Below are 25,156 nucleotides of genomic sequence, written 5' to 3' on the forward strand. Positions count from 1 at the left end.
TCCACTCCTTTGCAAAGACAAGAGGCACAATTCCAGCAACTCCCTCTTTCCAGTCCTTTATCACTGAATTAGGAACATAGGCTGTGAGCAATCTGTTAGTTATTTGGTGTCTTCGTAATTCTTTTTCATGTAATTTCTGGTAGGTTTGTTGTTGCACTGATCTGTCAGCCTGTTGCACACAAAATGCCAAGTCAAGTCTCAGACTCTCAGCCCCTCTCTGTCAAGTAACAAATGGTAGATGCTTAAAAAAGTTTTGTGGCATTCCAGAGAGCTAAAGGATAACAACACACAGTCTGCAAAAAAATTTGAAATTCTTTTTTCTTCTCGCATTCCCATTCTCTCTTCTCCCCATCTCCCATCAGCCTATCACAGAATCATAAAATCACAATGTTGAACAGGACCTACAAAATCATCCAGCCCAACCTCCTCCCATCACCACTGCTACCACCAGCACTAAACCACATCTCGCAGCTCCTCATCCAGGCGCCTCTTGAACACTGCCAGGCACGGCGACTCCACCACCTCCCTGTGCAGCCATCCCAGTGCCTGACCACTCTCTGAGAGAAAAAGCTTTTCCTTATATTTAACCTAAACCTCCCCTGGTACAACTTGTGGCATTTCCTCAGGTCCTGTTTGTTGTATAGAAGAAAAGGTCAAAACCCTCCTCATCACAACCTCCCTTCAGGAAGTTGCAGAGTGCAATGAAGTTTCCCCTGAGTCTCCTCTTCTCCAGACTAAGACCCGTAAGACTTGTGGACAGGGTTCAAAAAAAGCAGTTTTGATTCTGAGCTTTAGCAAAGGGTTGAGCAACAGGAAAACCCCATTTTCACTTTGCATGGAACGTAGTGTTTTGTCATCTTGCCCAAATTAGTGGCAAAAGAGTAGAAAACACTCCCACCCCACCTAAAGCTACTCTGCTGCTGGATTGAGAAAGCCAGGTAATCAAAGCGCCGATAAAATTTTAGCTGTGGTTCTTCTCACTGCGTAAAACACACTTGTGCTTAAGCACTAGCCAAGAACTGCAGTTTTAGAGGAATTATACCAAATCTGTGTTAACCTTTATTCTTTGCTTTTAATTACTTTTTTGTCAAATTCATTTTTAAAAGGTCTTATTCAATGTATAAGATCTCTGCAGTGATGGGGACAGAGAGATATCATAACAAATCCCACTGTGACCACACTTTGTGAACGCACGCAGCTCTGCATATCTGGGTAGATGCTAGAAGACAAGGAAAAAATACAAAACATCTGTCAGATGTTTATCACATCTCTAAGGCACTGAAAAAGTGTTTCAAGGACTGAGTCAACGCAGATTAATTCTGGAATCTGAATGAAAAAAGCAAAACAATAACAGCACAACAAACTCATACATATTAGGAATGAAATCCTCCTTGTCCTTTGCCCTGGCAGCTCCTTTCACAGCCGCCGTGCACATCACTGGTGCACTCACACTGCACAAAGGCAGACAGTTTCCTGCATAGGGTGTCAGCACAGTGTGTTCCCCAAGTCCAGCAGCCTTAGCAGCTGAGCCTGCTGAAGCAACAGGCATCCTCCTGCTCACAAGGAGTTTCAAATGCAGCCTTGCACTTTTACCTTTTAGATCTTGCCCAAACAAATAAACAGTTGCTACCTGGCATCCCCATAGTGTCTGTCCCTGCCAAAGAAGGAGGACCCTGAGAGGAGCTTGTCCTGGCTCCAAGGAGTTTGCACACCTCCTTTTAGCAGGAAAACTCCAGGCAGCCATGGGCAGGTAACTGTCATACAGGCACATTTCAGCACAGAGCCCTCTCCTGAGATGGCTCAGAACTGCTTCCAAAGAAGGCAGCGAAACAAGAGAAGCAAGGCTAAAATTGCCACAATGAGAGCAATGTTTTGGGTTTTTTTGCATCATCACCTTCCATGAGACAAGAGCCCTGGGCTGGGCATGCTTGGCAGCCGCTCACCAAGATGGGAAAGCAACAGGAAAGCAAGTACCTAGGTGCCACTGTGCTGCTCACTGAGGGAAGCTGCTTTCTACAAGGAAACAACTTGGTACACTGTTGCTCTCACTTGTGAGCATGCCCGTAATGAATCGCTAGCGACCCATCCCCCGTGAGGTCCACACCGTTACCCACAAGTTGGGATTCAGGTCCCTCACACATCCAGCCTGGAAAGAAAACCATAATTAAGAAGCGAGATGACAGAACACGTGGAGAAAGCAAAGAAAAGTGCTGGTGAAATTCAAGAGAGGAGGGAAATTAGACCGAGGGAAGGGGAAAAAAAAGAAAAAGGTTATTGCTGGAAATTTTACTGCAAACGCAGAGGTCAAAAATATTTTCTTCACTATTTCAAAAAATATCAGACTGTTGAACTTGAACCTTCAGTTGAATAAAACATAAGTGGTTAACAGCAGATGAATCAGCCAGAGAGGGAAGCATCTCCTCGGCGTTCCTACGAACAACAGAGCTGTGAACCTGCTCCTCAGCTCAGCGCACCAAGCACACGCACTCAGCAGAGAAAGCAAACCCCTAACCTTCTGAAACTTACAGTTTCTCAACAGAAATTGTTTTTAGTAGTTAAGTAGAGGGGAAAAAAAAAGAAGAAAAAAAAGAGAGAGAGAGAGAGAGAGAGAGAAAAAGCTGAAGGGAGCCAAATTAACCTTTTTCTATCAATAAGTCATTTGTAGGGATAGGCACATTTTTAAGTTGTGAAATTTCTGACGTATGCAAGTCACCAAGGCTGGAATCAACAAAAAGTGAAAATGAAGCGCTTGTGTTGGCTGATTTCAAAAGCAAAACAATGCATTTATTCAGAAAGAAATCTGCCTACAGTGACTGGAAAATTGAAAAGTCTGAAATTTTAGGCCCACCTGAACATTTAAGACGAATCACGCAGTTAAAATGAGCTCTGGTTTAGCTGTACAGAATGAAGAAACCCAGTCTCGCTCATCCACTGATAAACTCTAATGCACACATTGCTGGGTTGCAGCGTGCACACAGGCAGCAAGGCCCTCCTCCTCTTGGCTCCAGACAGGCCGAATGGATGAAAAAAGCAACTTTACAGGAAAAATAAATTAACTCCACAAAAAAAGTCAGATATGAGCATTTAAAGCCTGCATCTTCCGTACAAGATACTTCCTCAGACATTAAGAGCCAGACTTCAAACTCATCATAACATTCTCGATGCTGCAAGCAATCAGTTTTCTCAGCCAAGTTCTCTGTCACCGAGACATAAATTGGGTTCTCTGGTCACCCAGCGGCGAAGCAAAGGCTGCAGTTTGAATGGAGCAAGATGCCCAGCTGATCTGCAGGGCATGCCCACTGCTGAGGGCCGCAGCCCCATGGCTCAGGCGTTCAGACCACTGTGCTTCACATTTGAGCTGAGCTTGCTTTTCCTTTTACATAATTTGGTTGCCCATTATTACACTCAAATTTTCTTAATCTCTATTTAAGGAGTAAAACAAAAAGCAATCCAGATTAGAAAAAGTAAGTCGTCAAAACCTGCAGATAATACAAGATTTTATAGGGAAGAGGAGAAGAGCAAGAGGAAGCTGGAATATAAAAAACGTCAAGAAGAGAGCTCGTACAATTTCAACAACATCCAGCTGCAATTCAATCCTGCTTCAGCTGCTATCTCTAAATCGATCCAGATCTGCCCAGAAATGTTTTATTAGCTATATGGGCCCACAGTTATATATAGGAAGAACAGGAAATAGCAGTTTCTATTTCTTTACCATTACCACGGTTCAACTTTTAAACTTATTTACCTTGCAAGTGCTTAGGGATTGCAGTATTAATTATTTTTAAAGGACACTCAATGCAGTGGTGGCCCAGAATTGATGAGTATATAAAAAAATAATAAGGAAAATTAATTGGGGATCTTGGGACCTTATTAAACTCTGTTCTTGATTGAAAGTTTCTTGACTTTCTACTGCTAAACTTCTTTGGATAAGCTAACTACACCTTTACTTTAAGAATACCATTTGGTGGAGCTTAAAGATGTGTAAGAACACATCTGCAAGAAAGAAGAGCCGGACAGGACTTTCCTTCCAGAGCCCCATGCAGGGAATGGGTGCTTGGGGCTGCACACACAGACGACTTCTTCACATTACCAATCTCATAGGTCTGAACAAGCTTCTTAAAAGCCTCAGCCAACACTACAAGCTTCAAACGGAAAATTCAACAGGCAAAAGAAATGGGTAAATCTTTAATAGCATTGTGAAAAGCAGTTTTGACTGCTGATGTTAGCAAGAGCTCCTGTTTCATCTCACTGACAGCCAGCTTCAGCACTCCATCCACAGAGCACCAAGAGCCTTATCCGTTTCTCATCATTACAGCTCCCAGCTGCATGTAATTCATCCAACTTACCTTTATCAGTTGTTTCTTCTTTCACTGGCATCACACAACCAACTTCAGAAGTTTACACAGCATAGCGAAACATTCATCAAAACTACACTCTGCTGTCACTTGTTCCATACTCTGCTTTGTTTCCAAGGCCTCTGTCTTTGACCAGACCAAACCACGTCATTCCCTGGCAATACGTTTGCTGACCTTTTCCATAGTGACGAAAATCTCCTTTAGCATCTCCAAAGATCATCCTTTCATAAAACTCCAGGTTTCCCACCCACAATCAGAAAGGAAGGCAGGAATTGCTGCCTGATGCTGGGCCTATGAGAGGCACAGGGATCTTTCTTTTCATTTTCACTGTATTCATAACAGAAGCAAGGAGGAATAAAACACTCATAAAATACTCTGAAAAGAGCACATACATCTCATAAGCAAAATCCTTCTGCTCTGAACTAATGCTGGAGGGTAACAGAGGGAGTTGAATAACTTACCCTGAGCTGGTAAAAAAAATAAAATAAAATAGAAATAACAAAATGATTTTTTCTAGTGAAAGTTTTGTCTGAATTCTCCCTCCAGCTAAAAATTTAAAATCTGATTCATTTTTTCACTCAACCCAACAATTTATTTTCTTTCTTAATAGACTGATGGGCAGCAGCAAACAGAGCAAACCCAGTCCCACTGGGCAGACTTGGTTGCTTACTACTTGTTTAGGTTTCGCTGGTTTTCTCGCTGCACAAACAGGCACAGGACCAGGCTGGGCTGAAGGACAATCCCACACCTTTAGGTCACATTCTAAACATGAACTGTGAAGCTTTGCTGCCCACCAGGGACTCAGCCGACACAGAAATAAAGCTGCCTTTCCCGAGGACACAGAACGACGCTGCTGACGAGTTTTCCCCTTCTCCTGCCTGCTGGCCACCAGGGAGCAAAGGCCACCCAGAGCCGCTCTTCTGCAAAACGTTCTTGAATGTTTGAACAGGAAAACAAAGCCCTCTTAGAGATGGGAATAAAGTAAGCTCGTCGAAAAAACACTTCCATTTTGATCAAAAATTAAGTTCTAGCTTTGCCGAGCTTCTACGTGGGAAACAGACCAACAACCCACAAACTTCCACAGAGCGCTGAGTTCAGCAGGACCAAACAGCTTTAATAAGCAGACCTGGCAGATGACTGGAACGAAACCATCCTCCTCCAGGCTCCTTCCACCAAGACAAGCCCTGTACTTTAACTTCAGACAGAGATCTGTTCCAAACTGTGCAGACTGTCCTCTAAAATCTCTAAAACCTCTGAGAAGGGCAGACGGAGATAAGCAGAGATCCCTTGGGACCAGTTTGAGCTCATTTGTAGCTTCCACACAGGGGATGCATGGGCAGCAACAGCTCAAACTGCAGACTTGCTGCAAAGGAGCTTCACCTGAGACCGAGGAACTGATACAAGACAGAATTATGGCCAAAGCTCACTCTGCAGCCAAGCAAAGGTAGCACTCCTTCTGACACAAGACTCCACCACGGCTGCGCTCTGGTTTCAGCTTTCACATGGAAGGGATCAGACCCACCACAACTTTACCCACCCTGAGTAAGCAGGAAACTGGTTTGGCCATGATCCTCAAGCAGTAGGATGCAGTTCCATTCTCCGTGTCAGCTTCCCCAGACCCAATATGGTAGCAGCATATTAAATAAAAGCAACCCAACCCAGGAAAAGAATCTCTGGAGAACATGGTCACCAAAACGGTATGGGAAGAAATCAGTGCAGACATGGATGCATATTATGAATGGCAACAGCAGTGTCTCAGAATGACCGAGGCACCACTGGCCAAAATGCAGCGGGGCCCCTGGAGTGCTAAGAATATGACAGCTGTAAGTAAAACGAGAGCAAGCAGAGGAATTCATCTTGCTTCAACTACAGATCCTCATTTTAACTTGAGGAAATTCAATTAGTTTCTACCCAGAAGCAGTTTAGCTGCCATTGTTGGCAATCAATGGTCCCTAAATGCTGAGAATCTGGCAAGTGTTCAATGTGCTGGCAGAGAGGCTTTCCTAATTAAAGATGTCACTTTTCCAGCTAATTTAAGTCTGCCATCTCTTTAAAGCACCAATTGCCACAACAAAATATGAATAGGAAATTGACTTTCTGTGCATCTGTTTTTGCAAAATACTTCCTCCGAGTCATATGTTGCAGCTTAAATGACTGAGGTCACTTGCTGGGAGGCAACAGCAGAGCTTTGCTCTACCTCTCCAGTATCTACAAAATAAAGAAAAGTAAGCAGTGGCTCAGTAGTCTCCAGGTACGAAAAAGCTATTTCTTGGTGTTCTCATCTTCAACCAGTTGTACTGCATTGTCTGAAACTGATTTTGTTAGGATAAAAGAACAACAAAATCCCCACTGAATCAGTCAGCTTATCTAAACAGATCGCGCTGCGCTCCGTGCTTATCCCTTATCCTCACAACGACCCTGGGGACAGGGAAGCATGCTGTTCCTGCTGCAAGGAAACGCGCAGGGATAGGGCTGAGACACCGAGATTTGGAGATTTCAGACTTCCAGTAAAGTGAAATTTCTGACTAATGCTGTTTGGCTCCTTTCTGTAACAGCTAAGCTACATGTCATTTTTTAAGAACTCAATCTACCCCAAGACCTCAGCCAATCATATGTTAAGACTCTTCATGCTTTTGGGGAACAAATGGAAAGCAATATCTACGCTTCTGTGAACAGAACTCTTACATTCAATAATAAAGCAATGTTGCACTTTTAGCGCAGCATGTAATGCAATCCCAGCTACACGCACTTCAATGGCTTCCACGGCCCCAAACTCCACGGCACCTTTATCATCCAGTCCGGGACAGCTGAGGGATGGAGCACAACGTGTCCCTGCAGAGCTGCTTTCTTCTGAACAGCTTTGGCTTGCCTTATTCCTCAAAATCTCTTATTTCATGGCCCATTTGTGAAACTGCATGGAGCAGACCATAGTGCGTGCACTGCTGATTCAGACAGAGCAACAGAACCCGTATCTACAGCAGTTCCCTTAATTCCCCAAGTCTGACCAACAAAGCAGTTGCAAGCAGGACTTGACATGTTCCTCCTCTTCCAAAGAATGAAAAAGTCACTGAATTTTCGTTTTGCAGAACATCCGATACAACTAGAGAAGAACTGCCCACTACCTAATATCCAGAACAATAAAACCTTGATTTTTAACCGGGACTGTAGATCTTATTAGCACACACTGCAGTTAAATTCAGCACGGCCACAAAACACTCACCAGTCAGTGCAGGTACTCACATGGGTATTACTGACATGACGCTGTGCTTAGAAGCCTGGAAAGACTGTCTGGTTAAACAGAGTTCGTTAAACAGAAACAAGTCCTACATTATTTATAATTTATTAAAACTTACTTTAAATAATTCCTCTCCCACACCATCATTTGATCAGCTCTGTTTACAGTCTACAACTGCAGAGCAGAGGCGTGCAGCAATAATTAGGCCGCGGGGCTCTCCCACCCCCAGGTGTGTCAGAACAGACCCACACTTCCTTCCTGAAATGGAAACCTCCCATCATTTGGTAGGAAGGAGGGAACATTTTATACTTAGATGCTTTCTCACTGGCAGTGCAAGTTCAGCTATTTGCACTGCAGCAGGTCTGGGTCTTCTGCTCAGGAAGGGCTTCTGGCAGGGTGACAAGTTGCTCAGGAACTGAAAGGAGGGACTCCACACCAGGCTGAGGAGGGAGGATGGATACATCCTTTCCTCTCATCCAGTTCCTTAAAAGGGAATTTGCTGGGACTGTAACTCCTCTTCTAACTTCAAAACGCATTGGCTAAGTTCAGTAATACCAGGAGAGGGTGTAACTGCAATGCCAGCCCCAAATTATTTGCAAATTGTTCTTCTAGGCTGTGACAAGGGCAAGTTTTTCCGAACTCAGTTTGGCAATGTCATCCTTGTGCCTGACTCCAGCCCTGGGGCTGGATGTGACCTCCATAGCCCGCAACCAAGGTCAATGAGGCTTTCTTTTTTTAAAATTAAGTCACAGAGCACTGGAATGAACGCTATGCAGAACTAATTTGTAAGCCCAGCCGCAGTGTCGTTATGTCTGCATATTTGTCGGCGTCCTCCCACCCTGTACTCCATCATCGCTGGAGTCAATACTTGGCCTGTCTGCCCTGACCCTGCTCCTTCCAGAGGAACGTTGCCTTTGCCATCCCTCCCTCCACTCACCCAATCTCTCTCCAGATACCGTGCAAATGCTCTCACCAAACACCTCTAGCCCTTGTCCCCCAGCACTTGTGGCCATCCCCAGCCAGCCACCACCCTTTCACGAGGCCAAGGCAGAGGTACACAGATGCTGTCAGGGCACCCCATTGCCAGGCAGGAGCCTGCGGTGCAGGGAAGACAAAATGGGGTGGCCCATGGCTACGGCAGACCCTGCCTCATCCACACTGCTTACAACAGCAGGGCCAGCTGCTTGCACACATCGGGACACGACAGTGCCACCTGTGGGCATCCACCCAGCAAGCGGCACCCAGCAGCTTCCTGCAGGACAGCCACGCGCAGAGCCTTTCCCTGGGGTCGCACCTGGGAGAGCAGAGCGCAAGGAACCGCAGCTCCAGAGCAGCCCTTGTGATCAGTCAGTCCAGTAACAGCAACACTGTGCGAAAATATTCATGGCCAAGGAAACTTAAAAATGAGTATGATTCTATATACGCATGCACAAATGTGCACCTACACTCCAATGTATAAAATAACATGTTTAACTCTATATTTTTATAAGTATATTTCTTTTTAACTCGGGGATAAACTGCACTTATTTTAAGTTCATTTGTGTCCGTAACAACTACGCATCAAGGCTCCCACAGGAAAACTGCTGTCTGCACCTACCTTCTTGCTAATGGGAAATCACCTGCACAGAAACATCTGGCAAAGGACAGGAAAGAAGTTATCCCGTGAGGTGACAGCCACACGGCGCTTGGCCTTCCAGGAATGTGCCACAACTCTTCTCCACCAGAAAGGCTCTGTTCAGGTTAGCACTTGAGGCAGAAATAAGCCCAAACTGTGGCAAGGTATCCCATGCCACTGCTGCGTCTTGTTCCCTTTGCTGTCTTCTCTGCGTCGCCCCAAGCCCTCACAGTGCTCCTTTAGTTCCCAGGGGGTGGGAAGAGGCTGAACTATACCTTTTCTATGCTGCACAAATGACAGACCAAAGCTTTGTGCCTTGGCAGCAACACTTGGTGAAGGAGCAAGAACCAAGGCAGTTTCTGGAAAGATTAAGGGAATCTCCACCCTTCTGTGCGTGGCAGGGACTCCACAAAAAGCAACGAGCACAAAGAGCAGCAGGACCAGCCTCCCTGCTGCACACAGCCTGGCAGCACCGGAGCAGCCCCCAGGAACAGCACTGCCAAACCCCCGGATCTGGGCTGCGTGCGCAGGGAGCATGCTGGCACACAGCCCCAGGAAGTGGTGGCAGGGATCTGGTTATTTCTGTTTAAACTATACCCAATTTAATACTGTGATTTGAAAGAAGGGGGGGGGGGGGGGAGGGGGGAAGGGAGGAAAGAAAAAAGAAAAAGAAAAAAAAGAAACACAGAAACCCCAGTGCGGCTGCAGAGGGTGGCTTGTTCTCCAACCATCTGTGCATCTGGCAGGAGCCATCCTGCTCCTACACACCCTTCTGCTCCCTGAAGTGTTACACAACTGCACAGCAAAAGGAAATCAACAGAATGAGCGAGTGGCCAAGCACAGAGCCTCCGGCAGGCTCACATGGCCCTGCAGAACCTCCAGCCTCCCTCTCACCAACCAAGCCACGTTTCGCCCTCCAGAGCTCCCCAGCGCTGGCTCTCAGCAGCAGCACCACCCCAACTGGCCCACTGAGCAGCAGGACACACTGCTCCACTCCCCTCCAGCTGCAGGGCTGTCTGGCACTGATGCCAAGCTGTAGCCAGCTCCTGATTTGCTGCGTGACCCCCTGCAAACCACTTTGCTTTGCCACAGCTCTGCTGCTCCCTCATCCTTTAATCTTCTGGATTAACATTGCAAACTCTAGAAAACTGTGGTTCATCTCAGCTGTAGCCCTTGGCTACCAATCCAATAAATCATTACTAATTGCTTAGGAGAGCAGTGAAGAACACCATGAAATCAAGGGCTATTGTTGCTCCCAGCTCCCTCTCCTTTCTCCACCCTGTTCCCTGCAGTTGCAGAGCATCCTGCCCAGCACTGCCATCAGTGACATAAATCCAGCCGCTCTCCATTCCTCTCCATTCTCATGGGTGGGCTGCTCTCCATCTCTGCATTTTGTTTCATGAGGGTTTTTGTTGATGTTGTTGCACAAAGCCCATTGTAAGCCCAAGTCTGGATCCATAATTTTCATACGCTCCACAGGATCCAGGATCTAAAATTACCTTGGCTGCCACAAAAATAGGAGCTTACAATTCCCTTTTGCCTTGCAATTAGGTCTCTAAATCACTTAATTGTGGGAGCCAGATTTTCTAGCGGAGCTCATTCATAAGCAGAGTGAGCCAGCTGCAAAATATTTATCATGGTCCAAATTCCCTCAGATTTTCAGCATTTGGATCACAGGATTTTGTTCTGATCCAGGTCTAGGACTAATGACTGAAAAAATCATAGGAGACCAGATAAATCAGAAACCATTTCCATCAGAGAGCACAGTTTCTCCCTCAGCAGAAGGAAGTGCCGTACTCTGACAGTTCTTGCACTAAAATTTAGCCCTTTAAACTTCCTCATTGCTCTGCAAATTGTCAGACTTGAAACTGAAAGATGCGGAAGAATTATTCAAACGAAGAATAGCTGGGTTTGGGTTTTGCTAATCAGCTAGTTGAAAAACTCATTAGTGTAAAATTTATCAGTCTGGTCATTTAAGCATCTTCTTCAAAAGTTGGCTGTTCGGAGTACCTTTTGCCAAAACCTTCCCTAACGTGGCAGTTTTATCAGTTCTATCAAAAACACATGCATGCAGCTGCAGACTGAGAAGCCTCCAACTCCATAAAACAAGCAATATCTGATGAAAATGTCTCCCCCCTGCCCCACACTGTCACCACTGCTGAAATTCACCACCCAGCCCTCACTGCACTCACATCCACTGTTTGGTCTCCATCAGTGTTCAGCAAGCATCAGTGAATGTCAACAGGTGCATTTTTTCCACACTGGGAAATTCAGTGACACCCCTTTGCTCCATACGCACTCCCATGTCAGACATCTTTCTGTCACAAATCATCCGACCACAGAATTGCTCAGGTTGGAAAGGATCTTTAAGATCCTCAAGTCCAATCACAACCTGACCATACGAACTCCAACAGCCCTCTGCTAAATCACGTCCCTGAGCACCACATCCAAATGGTTTTTAAACACATCCAGGGATGGTGACTCAACCACCTCCCTGGGCAGCCCATTGCAGTGCTTAACAACCCTGTCTGTAAAGAACTTTGTCCCGATATCCAATCTAAACTTACCCTGTTGCAACTTGAGGCCATTTCCCCTCACTGGTGACAGGTGACAGGATGAGAAGAGTCAGTGTCCCACTGCTGCCATCTGTCACACGGCCACACAACGTAACAGGACACCAGTGGGAAGGTGCCACCACTACTGCCACACCACCAACATGATGACGTGGGCCAAGAAAATAAAATAGGATGCACTACTTTCAGAGCAACACTCATACACCATGATCAATGCTCTCTGAATAAACGCTCACATTTGTTATGCTTTCTTAACTAACTGTTTCCTAAAAAATCACAATCTTCTAATAAGAACAAGCTTATCTTTGAACCTAATTAGGAGTTTTAAAAACCAGCGACAACACGTGCTTGAAATCTGTGCTGGAGCTCTGCAAAGGTGAGAGGGCAAAGTATCACACAGCGGCTGGGTGATTTGTGAGAGCGTGCTCCTCAGGAAATCAATAGGATTTAAGTGCTCAGGAACCTAACTCCCTTTTGAAAATGAGATTCACGTAATTATTTTCTCTAATTATTGGGACACCACAAAGAACACTGCAATCATCCAAACAAATCCCTCTTGTATTTCTGGCAAAGCTTTTTTTCCTCTCTCCACATGCAGAAAATACAAGTTAATAACCTGAAATACATCCTAGATTTCGATGAGTCCAAATCCTAAAGGGAATTTTGGGGCAGGTGCAGAAATTGAACACCACAGGGTTGAGAAAGAGAACAATTCTTTACCTGCAGATGGTGAGTAGCCAGCCTGCCTCGTGGCTGAGGATTTCTAGGATCAACCCCCAGCCATCAGCTGTACAACTCTTCCTTTGTCATCGTGCATCAGAGGTTTGACATCTTTTAAACACCATTTCTTCATATTTATGACTGAATTACAGTTCAGTAAGGTGGCCCCACTGAATCGCTGCACCTCCTCAGGATAAAATTCAACAGGCACCTTCATCCCCAAAAGCCCTTCAGGCAGCAATGAAAAATGAAGGAGGCTGAAGAGTGCTCATCGTGATGGCATGAGCTACCTCTCTGAATGGCCCTTGGTGCAAAGCAGGGCACTTACAAGAGTCGTGCAGAAGAGGAGGGAGACATTTCAATTCACTTATTATACGCCGTAATGACTTGTCTTTGTCACAGCAATCATGCAAACTTCCAGGCACCGATACCCACGGCAATGTAAAAGAGTAACTTCAGGAGACAAGGGAAACCTTGATTCACAAAACAGCATTTGGAAGCTTCCAAAGACTGATTGTCTGCTTTAAATTAAAAACTCTTTTTCAACTGCACAGCAGATCAGCTTCTGGCTACAGAACACAGCATTCCAAAAATGCCGGTTACTGTAGCAATGCTTCAAGAAATGAACTTGCTGGCTGGTATTAGAAATCATAGGAGTGTTATTTACCTCTACTGAATACTGATCTGTATGCTCAGAAAATAAAGTGCAGCTTAATTAAGCGATTTCATCTAAGAAACTCTGATTTGATAATAAGTAGTTTAAATATCAGCTAGTATTTTCTTTTTCAAGCTACTTCAATTACTATTAACAATAGAATGGGTGTTATTGCAATAGCAATTTCTCATGCCAGTGGAAAGGACTTTTAATATAAATTCATAATGATACCATTGTGAGAACCAGATTCCAAACTGGAAAGCATGCTGTGCATCTGAAACTGGTGGTCATGAATCAGAATCTGGCTTCTTCCTGGGAATACTGCGCCTGTTTCTGACATCTCTTCAAGAACCACCAGCAGTGCTAACTGCATGCTATCAGAACCAGCAGTACACACCTGTGAGGGCTGGAATCTGAATGTTTTCAATTGCTCCATTCATTATCAGCTATCTTCTTACTCACTCGCGCTCTCTTAGATCCAAGTCCATCTCTCTGATGGTGGAAATCACACTTTCTCCTGAGAGTTACATTAAAGACAAATGTAGAGCTACAGATAGTAATGGTGCGCATCACAACTGCAAGTTCTGCAAAACCTGGCTCTAACAGGGCTTCTCCCAGTGCCTCTCTGCACACTCTCAGTTCCTGCCATGCGATGTGCTGCTGGAGCAAGCCGGCACAGGACTGCTGCTTCACTCAGAACTGCCACTGTGATGCTTCTGACCCCTGCTTTGAGGGCTTCCCGGGTAAATTCATCAGGAAAGAAGCATTCAGCCAAAGGTAGAGGCATGTCCTATATCCATACTACAGCTGATGGGGAAAAACAGATAGTTGCTTAAAATGCAGGACAACTGGAGATCTCTATTCACAGTCCCGCCACTGGTGATGGTGATTAAGAGAGGACCTCAGGCCCACAACGTTCTGTTTGACTCAGATAAAGCTTCACAAATAGCCCAGAACCCAGAACAAGTCTAAGCACAGCCCTGGCCACGGGTTCCTGCAGGATTTCTAGACCACCCTGGGCTTCGAGGCTTCACAGAAAGGTATCTGTTGCTTTCTGCATGTGATACTAAGCAGTCCTGCAGAGCTATTTTCAAACTGTGAAGCTGCAAGGCAGAGCCCTCCTGGTTAACGACCCTGTGAGCTGAGGGAAAAAATCTCACCTGTCTCATCCTCCAGTACAGAAGCAGCAAATGCTGTCTGAGCTTTATTTGCAGAAATGGGACAATCATGGCAGTTTTCCTAGGTGTAGAACAAATTTTCCATCTAAAAATAGCATGGCAAATCATCACTGTAGTGATGCTGCTTTCTCAGATACACAGAATTCCAGAGACTAAGAGCACCTCTGTCCAGAGAGCTGCACCTGCTTGTCCCAGGTTGCAGCTCATTGTCTGCAAACAAAAATGATTCTGTGCATTGTGTTTGTACACGGTGTGTGTGTGTGTGTACATTTCCATGCTGATGCATCTGTATAATCCACACTTCCTATATGAATTAAACCAAACAGTGATCACAACATGTTATTTAAATATTGCCAGGGATCAGGAGTTTCAGAAAGACTCCAAACCCCATAAAGTGATGCTAAGCAGGATTACTTGCTGGCAGTGTGTGGATACAAGTGTAAGCTGATTATACATTTTCATGACCTACATATGCACATAAGGAAGAGCCACTGTCCTCCCCCTCTTCAAACAGAATCAAATCAAATTGTATACCTGCCAGTGATGGATTCCAATTCACTTTCCTCCTTCCTTTCTCTTTAACAAACAGAAAGGAACGAGAGATGAGAGATAGACTTCAGCAGCTGAAACAAGGTGGAACTGCTGAGCTGCACAAATAACCACAGTGTTGTGTCAATGGCATTCAAAGCACTAACAGCGGGGATCAATTGAAAAAAGGTAGGGAGAAGTGTGAATCTGGAGGCTGATGCAAGGTCAGAGCAGCTGGTGGGAGAAAACTGAGCAATAGACGGGGGGAGAAAAAAGAAAAAACCCACCAGGGACCATTCACATTCACTGCATAACAGCCTTGCAGTAGTTGGTACGCTTCTACCTACTTAATGGTAATATATATTATACTGCATACAACTAAAGGAGGAAAGAAACAGCTAATTATAAGAAGGTGCTACATACACAGAGCAACGCCATTGCTTACAGGTCAAGGGCAAGTATCCTGTGTTATCCTGCTCAAAAGAGGCTAAATAATGCAGTAACTCTGTTTGCAAAATCATACAAGCAAAACAAATGTCATTTTTCATGCACAGAGCAGTTACATTTCTTCACGCATATGATCTTCAATTATTAAAGGCACTGTGATGTCAAGAATAAAACTGCAAACACAATAAGGGGCTGAGGACAGCTTCTATGTTCAGACTTGCAATTGGATTTACATGAGGACTGCAATAAGCAAACACAGTCCAAGAGCAGAAAGAACATTAAGCGGCCTGTGATACGTACCTGAGGTGATACAAAGGCCTTTAATTAACGCTGCTGCTGGCTTTTATTCAGTTACAGGCATGCCTGAGAGCACAGGGAGCCCCTGACTCTTCACAGCGGTACATTTTTAGTGTGAAAAACTGAGTGGGTGTTGGACTGTTTGCAGCAGAACACTGGCTCCTGCCAAAAGGGGCTCTAACACTGCCATCAGGGGATAAAACACACTGGTTGCAGCATGTTTTCCTCTGCCCAGATTAAGAGCTGTTCAATAGGAATATAATAGAATCTGTAAATCTACTTTGACGCAAGAGCAGTGTATCTGACACTGAAGATACAGAGCTGTCAGAGTGGAGATAACCCGTACATCGAACACTAAGCATCTGGGTATGGATAGCACAGCATCTGGCAGCACTAAAGTTAAAAAATAAAAAAATTCAAACCCAAGTAAAATAACTACAGGCCACACTGCAGGCTACCCCAAACTTTCCTTTAAAATAGGCACAGGAATGTTATTTCCTGCGCTCCTTCTTAAAAAGCAAGATCTGAGGAAATCACGTCATGCCGTGCTGCCTCCATAAATGAACATCCCGGATGTTTCAGGGCCAGGTCCTGCAATCCTGAATGCAGAAAAGGTGCCAGTTACTGGTTAGACACATTTTACATTGGCAAGAAGTGAGCCCCACAGGGACGGGAATTTCAGCAGCGCAGGTGGATACAAAACCCTCCTCTTGTCCATTTCAGGGCAGTACTGATGATTTCTGAGCACAGGAAAGTCAGACAGAGTTGAGGAGATCAACTGCAGCACAGAAGCAGAGAATCAGACCCAGTCCTGCAGCTCTTCCAAATCTGGGCAAATAATACAGAACAGGAACACTCAGTGGCTGAGAAAATTAACTAAAGAGAAGAAACCAACCAGAAAACACCATGTGCCAACAGAGGAAGAGGCTAAAATTTAAGAGCAGCTGTAGTCCAGACGCCAGCACAAAAAAGCCTACAGCCAGGTTTCATCATTAAATATGATGGGACTGCATGTAATTACTACCTCCGTTTTTATAGCTCCTTCAGCAGCCCTGTCCTATTCAGCATTAGCTGAAGCTTCATTAAAACAGACACTGGTCCAGCTTTTGCAGTGCCTTGCAGAAGGAAAAGGTGGAAATGTGAGCTGATTAAGATAACGTTTAACCCAGTAACCGTAGTATAAAAAGGGTCTGACGGTTTGATCAAATGAATTAACAACTTTACTTTTTATCTAACAATGAGAAACCCACAAAGATCAAAAGCAAGCTCTACTTAGCTCCTCAGTTCCTGCAGCTTGCTCTAAGACACCAGCTCTTCTCACCTATATTAGACATGAATCACAAATGCTATTCAGCTGCCAACATTCCTCTGAGGAGGAGGAGGATTTCCTCCCCACCTTGCTAGGGAAAGATAGCTCCTGAGAATACACATACCAGAACAAATCAGTGCAGTACTGACCTGTTTGGATGCCAAATCATCAACACACAAATAGCACGCCTCACAAACACCGGAAAAAAGAAAGAAAAAGATGGTTTGCAATAAAGGCAAGGATGATCTGCATCGAAAAAGGTCAAGCTCTTGTCAGAATGAGAAAAGTTATGGAATATATGTAAGCGGTAGAATCTTCAAATTAAACTGAGGGACACGTGTTCATTTTAGCTAAGGGCAGGTGGACTATGCATCTTAGGCATAAACAGAGCAAGATGTTTTCAAACAAAGCTGAGGTGACAGTGGCGAATGCCAAAGGTCTCATCCAGAGGAGGGACCGGCAATGAATGGAGTGTCGGAGACCTGAAGACAGGGTAACCAAGTGCAAAGGCACAAGTTGGTTTGCACACTTACACCACTCCCAAATGGCCAGGTCAACTTCTGCTGACACAGCATCGTTGTGGGCATGCACTAATATCTACTGGAAAAGCTGCCAAAAGCACGGGCTGTGAGGGGGCTGCAGCAGCACAGCGCTGCCGTGGCTCAACAGCAATGGCAGAGGTGGGAATGGCACTCTTACTGCAAGCCAGTTCCTTGCTTGGAAGCCAGGCAGGTGCACTGTCACAAACATCTCCCCCACTACAAGCACGAATGCACACAGACACGCTCCACAGATTTCAAGATGCACATGCAAAATGCTGCTTTTCCCAGGATTTCTATTATTTTCTCTTTATAAAACCATTGCGTTCAGCATGCTGCCTGCCAGTTGGCCGCATTTCAGAGCTACTCCAGCCCACACAGCTAGATTTTTTAAGGCATGAAAAAGTTTATTAATAAAGTCTAAACAACGCAATAATCTTGATTAAACATAAATTATCCCAACCCTTTTCTATTAGGAAGGAATTAGTACTCTAATCTCAATGTTCTGAGAACCATCAAACGTTGAAGGCAGAATTCAAGATGTTTTTATCTGCCTCAGACTACTGGCATGTATTTTATACAGCAAGAGCATTCACAGGCCTGCCTCCAGAAGGCAATCTCTCTCTTTCCATAAGAAGTAGCAGTACCAAGCTGGCTACCAAAACCACCTTCCCCTCTCCAGACTTCAGCTACATCCCTCTGCCAGCTGCCCAAGCAAAAGTCAATGCATTTTTTGTGGTTTGGATATGGAAGAAAGATACCACAACAACCCCTCTGCACAGTGCAGTAATGCTGCTCCTGTGCTTGACTGATAGTTCACCACCTCCAAGAACAGGAGAGGACATTCCAGAGTGCTAACACTTAGACACGGCCACCTGACATCAAGTGCGTGCTGGTACCAGTGCCCCCAGAAGGTTACAGAACATACAAGGCAAAAGCCATCTCCTACTTTAGTAGGCCTATCACCAGCGGGCATTCACAGAACAAAAACACATGTATGCATTCCCACCTGCAGTGGCCCAGCTGACAAACTAGACCCTCAGTTTCTGCAGAGGGGGGTGAGACTCCTCCCCTGCACCTAGCCTGCTCTAAGCTGGTATCAGCTCCAAAACCCTGGGCACAAGGGCAGCCTCAGCCCCTTCTGGCACAGCTTGCTCACCTTCACCAATCTGAAAACTAGAAGCAATAATCAGAGTTAGTGTCTAAGCAGGCAGCCTGCACCAGGCACCACTGACATCCAGCTCCTGGGTCCCCCCCCATCACTCCTCCATCTCTGTACTACATCTGCTACCAAGATCTACACGATGCAGGGCATCCCTCAGGAGCAATCCCCATTCCCCTGAACCCACTTAGTCCCACAGCACCAAGGGAGCTCTGCTAACAGCCAGAAGAACCAATACCTCACACACCCAATGAGTGACACCGTGTCTGTCACTGACTGCTGCCCATCAAGTGCTGCTGGGCACAGACTGTCCCTCATCCTGTGTTCCTCTCTCCATCCTTTCCAGTAACTCACGGACTCCAGCACCAGCTCCCTCCCGTTTGCCTCCATCAGCCCCCTTAGTGCTGCCCGGCCAGCAGAGCTCCCCACATCTGTTCCTTGCCAGCAGGCACCCCGCTGCGTGACAGGGACTGGAGATAATGTTGTCATAACTACACCTTTGTGTTTGCAATGAAGTGCGAGCTCCTACTCACCTCTCTTTTTATTAGATAAAAATCCTTTCAAAATTGGTAAATTAATGGCTACATGCCCTACAGACATGAGCAGAAATCTTAGCAGGCTTTGTTCCAAACCTCCTTTGCTAGTAATAACCCTGATGAAACTCAGCGATGGCAGAGATTTTGAAAATGTTATACTTACAGCACTAACAGATCTTAAATTTACTTTTTATGGAGTATTTTTAGAGCCTTCTCTAAAACAGCATATCACCAGCTCCCATGGTTGCCATTAAATGTCAGCTTTTGACAGTTTCCATACAGTTGCATGTGAGACAACAGTTTCTGTCTATAATTAGGACAATGAGTGCTGTAAACCTGAGGTGGCTGTTGGTGAATGCCAGCTTGTTAAGGCAGGTCACTGAGCAGACCCAAGGCTAGATGAACAAGGTCTGGAGGGTCTTGTTGCATCTCTGTAAAACCTGGTGAAACAGAGCTGGTGAAATAGAAGAAGAAAGTTAACTGACGCACAGCTGAAGCCATCTTCTTATTTCTGTTGTTTACACAGGGCAAATCTTGCCAAAACACTGTCTATTCATTTAAGTTGTTGTTTTTTTGTTTTGGGTTTTGTGTTTTTTGTGGGGTTTTTTTGGCAAAGGAATCTCAAGACAGCCAAATGAAGATATTTCTCTTCTTTTCCTGCAGGAGCTGGCAGTTGGTCACAGAGTTTCTCAGCAGCACTGACAGATGAGGAAAATCAGGGTATTCAACTTTTTTTTTTTTTTTTGGCTGCTATATCCTTTCTCTTTTTTGGCTATTTATTCCAAATTCATGATAATCCCAATAAGTTCTCATCAGAAGACACATTTCCTAGCCGGCAAAACCTCGGAACAGAAAGAAATTACAGAATCATTGAATGGCAGGGGTTTGGAAGGAAACTCAAGAGATCATCGAGTCCAACCCCTACTAAAGCAGGCTCCCTTAATAGGTCAGCACAGGTGGGCATCCAGACAGGGCTTGAATATCTCCATGGAAGCAGACTCCACCACCTCTCTGGGCAACAATGCACCTTGCTCTGCCCCAGCAAGGAATAAACATACATCCACATGTGAGCATGAGCCCAGGACCGGTGCTCTGTACCATCTTCATCAGAGACATCGATGATGGAATTCAGTGCACCCTCAGCAAGTCTGCTGCCAACACCAAGCTGAGTGGTGCTGTTGTCACAGTGCAAGGAAGGGATGCCATTCAGAGGGACCTCGACAGGCTTGAAAGGTGGGCCTGGGTGAACCTGATGAGGTTCAACACAGCACAGTGCAAGGTTTGGCACTTGGGCCACAGGAATCCCAGGCATCCATACAGACTGGAAGGAGCTCCTTGAGAGCAGCCCGGCAGAGAAGGACCTGGAGGTCCTGATGGATGAAAAACTGAACGTGAGCCAGCAGTGTGCATTGCAGCTCGGAAAGCAAATGGGATCCTGGGCTCCATCAGCAGAGGGGTGGCCAGCAGGGACAGGGAGGTGATTGTGCCTCCCTGCTCTGCTCTTGTGAGGCCCCATCTGCAGCACTATGTCCAGGTCTGGAGCCCCCAGTATGAGAAAGACAGGGAGCTGTTGGTCCAGAGGAGTCCATAGAGATGATCAGGGGACTGGAGCACCTCCTCTACAAAGACAGGCTGAGGGAGCTGGGCTTGTTCAGCCTGGAGAAGAGAAGGCTGCGGGGTGACCTCATTGCAGCCTGCAGTACCTAAAGGGAGCCTGCAAACAGGAGGGAAATCAACTCTTGGAAAGGGTTGATAACTGCAGGACAAGAGGAAATGGTTTGAAGTTGAGGGAGGGGAGATTGAGGTTGGATGTCATGGGGAAGTTCTTTGCTACGAGAGTGGTGAGGAGCTGGAACAGCTGCCCAGAGAGGCTGTGATGCCCCGTCCACCCCTGGAGGTGTTCAAGGCCAGGTTGGATGGGGCACTGGGCAGCCTGGTCTGGTATTAAATCTGGAGGTTGGTGGCATTGCCTGCTGTGGGGAGCTTGATGGTCCTTGAGGTCCCTTCCAACCCAAGCCTACGATTCTATCAGCCAGCAGACAGGAGGACCATTACAGGATGTGTAGAAAAAGGGCATACAGCCTTTGGTCATACCAACGTTCAGCAGCTCTGCATCATCTCAGGAGAGCTTCAGGTCATCCCCAGTTGGGAAAACTGTGTTTCCGCATCCACACACACACACCTGACACTGTGTGCCCCTCACATTTTTTTCTTTTCTCCTAACATGCAGCCTTCATCCAGGTAGCCACTGTGGGTTGGCTGTGCTGTTAGTGAGAAGCGCCAAAGTGCTAGAAACAAAATGGTGGTAAGCCTTGAAGCACAACAGACATTGTTTTCCATACACCATGAGAACCCACCTCAGGTTTAACGTGTAAATCTCCACCACCTGCAAGTGTCTCCAGCCTTGTCTGAAAGACAAATTGAGGGCTGACATCTGTCCTTTAGGAACTGCCCCAAGTCTCAAGAGCTACCTTTAATGTTTCTAGCACACTTCAATGGGATTTTGTACTTGCACTTGAATTCCACGACTGAATTCAAATATACTGACAGAGCAGCTGCTAGGGCAAGCAACTTCTTCTGATGCTCAGAAAGCAAAGGTATTTCAAAATATAAGAACCAAGCCCCAGTTTAATGACTTCTCAACGTTCTGTAAAGAATTGCAATTTTGAGAATGTATAAAAGAAAATATGCTGGACATGCTAATTGCATCCTCTGTCCTCAAAGACCAAAAGGGAAAGCAATTATCACATATACTCAACAGGCTACAGCACCAAAATACCCACCAGCATCAGGCAGCAGCTCCACCAGTACATTAGCTAACGCCTGTTGTCTTTGTACAGTCAGCAGCTGAAAAGAGTTTGCTCGAGGACATAGCACACAGGAGGGAAAACACACTGAGTACAGCTGGCACGACAGCCTGAGCTCACTGTGTGCTGTGCAGCCAGGAGTGGGCCAGAGCTTTTTACATGCACTCCAATGACTGATGGCAATATACCTTCCATTCAGCCCAACTCTTCTCCTGAAAGCACTGATAATAATTAGAAGAAATAACACATTTTTTACAAGAGGTCAAGGACAAGGAGCGAGAACAAAGGAGTTCCATCTTGCCCATGTTCTGAGGAAGCCCCTTTCACTGGGGTTGTGCTTCATGAGAGGCAGTGATTAAGCAGCACATGTGGAGAACCTCCTCCTCCAGCCCGCACATGGGACACCCCAGTGCTGGGGAGGGCAGCAGCTGCCACGCAGCTCCTGCTCCAGGCCTCCAGTCGTGCAGACAAAATTGAATTTTGCCACCCATGAATCAAGACTGGGCTCCTCCAGCTGGTGGAAGGTGCACAAGGAGGCAGACTTGCTGTTCCTTGCAAAAAGAGATAGCAGAAAGTCAGCAACAGCTGGTGCTGTGACCAAGCCATCTCCTCCATCAGCTGTACGCCCAGCCACTTTCCACATGCCCTGTCCAGCTCATTGGGCCTCTGGCACCCAGGAGGCAGCAGAGAAGCAGCTCAGATCTGTTTGTTTTCACACTTCACTTCAGGCACCTGCAAAAATGAGTGCGAGTCAGAAAGGCACAGGAGGTACCAATTCACCCAGGTAGAGAAAACTCTGATACCTCTGCTAAGGTTAAGACTGTTTTCAAAGCAGTGTTTTGTTTGCCTTCCTAAAAATCAGGAAATAATTGCTATCAGTACAATGCGAACAAAGCAGGGAGAAGCTGGGTCTGTTAGGAGTAGGAGCTTAAACATTACCAGCCAGCTCCCTAGGTCAAGGAATGCAGCCAGCTTTGAAAAGGTAGATGAGAGTCCAGCTTGCTCTGGGACAAATCATGTGTTTTATGAAAAACAAAAGAATCCATTTGCTTTTAATCTACTCCACTGATTTACTGATTCTTGCCAAGGCACGGGACAGAGAGCCAGGCATGGGGCTCCACTCCTGCAAGCATCCAACTGCATACACACTGCCACCTCAATCCAGCTAACATGCACCAGCTCCTCTGAGTTCAGGCGAGTGACAAGGTGGGCAGATTGTGTCCTGCGGATTGATGCTGATGTTTTTCTCGAGCTGAAGTTTGCAGGCTCTCCCATACTGCTCTGCTTACACACCACCTAATGGATGCGACAGCCCAGTCAGCACGCCAGCATCGCTACACCTCATTCACGGGGAGCCGATCCCGACTTCTTCCACCACAAAGCATTTTTTGGCAAATCTGTCATCTCAGAGGGACACTTGCAGAGCAGATGTGCTTAGAAAGCATCAGCACGCAGAGCACTATTTCACTACTGCTGTGCCAGTTTTGGACAGTGTGATGAATTCTGTAACTTTCACGTCGAGCTCTGCTCTTTCAGAGATTTGAACTGCCTGCTCTTTCCAAGCAAGGGAAGGCTTGGCAGGCTCAAGTAAGATTCAAGAAGCTGACTTGCTGAAGTGGTTTCCATCAGGGGTTGGACGAGATGATCTCCAGAGGTCCCTTCCAACCCCTACAATTCTGGGATTATCATTAAAATTTCCAGTAGCTGAAGCCCTGTTTCATAAAGCAAAACACTTGCTATAAAATAAGTACAAGCACAACCATAAGCAAGGTTTTTCTCTGCCAGTATGGATCCCATCACCTGCTTTATGATCAGAAATAACACAGCAATAGCCTTCTCCCTAACGAACGCCTTCTGGTTTCCTACCAGTGCCACAACAGCCTGCAATGAGAGACACCCCGAGCACGCATCTGCAGCCCTCCATTAATGCAACACATCTGCGTTTGAACATTTGCAGACCAAGGCAGCATCAAAAGGAAAACAGCAGTGAGGTTCCACACGGAGTCCAACAGGCTCTGGCACAGAACGCCTTCTCAAACAGGTTGTATTTTTATTTACATCTAACACATCTAGAAGTTTCATCAGTATCTATAAGTTTATCTGAAAAGCAAATGGGATGATTACCCGTTACCTCAAAGTAAAGCTGAGATTAAAAAATGAAAATAAAAAGATGCTGAATTGTCACAGATGGCCATTTGTTCTCATTTTGTTTGTTTTACACGGCACATTTTATAGATTACAATAGTTAATTAAATGTAACAAAATTAATTCCATGCTCAAACGTTAAGCCTGCCTATTCTTCCCACCATGCCCTTACCCTGGGGCAGCCCTGCCTGCACAGAGCAGGGGGCACTTGGCAGTCCCACTGCTGACTGGCAAGGCACTCGGTGACTCAAAATGCAGAGCAGCTGCCTGCTGCCACTGCACCAGCACACGGCATCACATAATAGCAGCTCCTCGGTTCCTTTGCAGTACGAAAAGTATTGCCTATTTATTTCACAAGGGCTTTCACAGAACTGTTCACATTCATATATTGTCCTCCTCCTCCTAAGCCGCATTTGAAGATTCTGTTATTCAGATGCACTCTTATGAAGGTGAAAGATAACAAGTTGAGCCAGCTATGTGGTACTTTACAGGACAGAAATATAATTCACTTCGATAGAAGATGGCTGCAATGGCTCTTAAAAATACTCTATTTGCAGAGTCAGCAAATCTGCAGTTCTAAAGAAAACTTCAACAAGAGGCACTTATAACCCACTCCCCCACAAGAGTGTTAGTGGAAGGAAATAATGGAAATAAATGGGAAATAGAAAAGGTACCTGCAGTGTGGAGCACTGCTTCGTGATCTCCATACTCTTTGTTGTTGTGCCTTGAGCTTAGCACTTCCACACATTATTCCAGCAACCAAACCAGGCCTGAGACTGTCCACACTGCTTTCTGCAGAGGTTTAGGGCATTGGGGGAAATGCAGCCGTGATGCTTTGCTGCTGGCCAGCTGCACGAGCCCAGGCTGCTACAGCACCCAGCTGCACCACACAGAACCCAGCAGCGCCCTGCAGGGAAAACCGCCTGGCTGCTCCTTTCAACACTGACAAAGCAGTTTGTGAACATTAGAAACAACAAAACTGAAACAATCAAACAAAGCCAACCCAGCTAGCTAACATGCTTATCCATCTACCACTGTGAACAAACCAATTTCAA

General features: G+C 45.8%; 1 protein-coding gene across 6 annotated transcripts in view; it reads right to left on the reverse strand.

Annotated features, from left to right (window-relative positions):
* Window positions 1-25,156, reverse strand: part of IL1RAPL2 (interleukin 1 receptor accessory protein like 2) — a 333,350-nt gene that overhangs the window by 260,537 nt on the left and 47,657 nt on the right. The window contains exon 1 of one of the 6 annotated variants that reach the window (XM_052673214.1): window positions 2,849-2,917. The exons of the other annotated variants lie outside the window; for them this stretch is intronic. The gene's annotated coding sequence lies outside the window, so the exon portion shown is untranslated. Of the gene's footprint in view, window positions 1-2,848; window positions 2,918-25,156 lie in introns of those variants that run through there. 6 annotated transcript variants of the gene reach the window in all.

Source organism: Tympanuchus pallidicinctus, unplaced genomic scaffold (assembly GCF_026119805.1).
Source record: "Tympanuchus pallidicinctus isolate F22 unplaced genomic scaffold, pur_lepc_1.0 scaffold13, whole genome shotgun sequence".
Taxonomy (NCBI): Eukaryota; Metazoa; Chordata; class Aves; order Galliformes; family Phasianidae; genus Tympanuchus; species Tympanuchus pallidicinctus.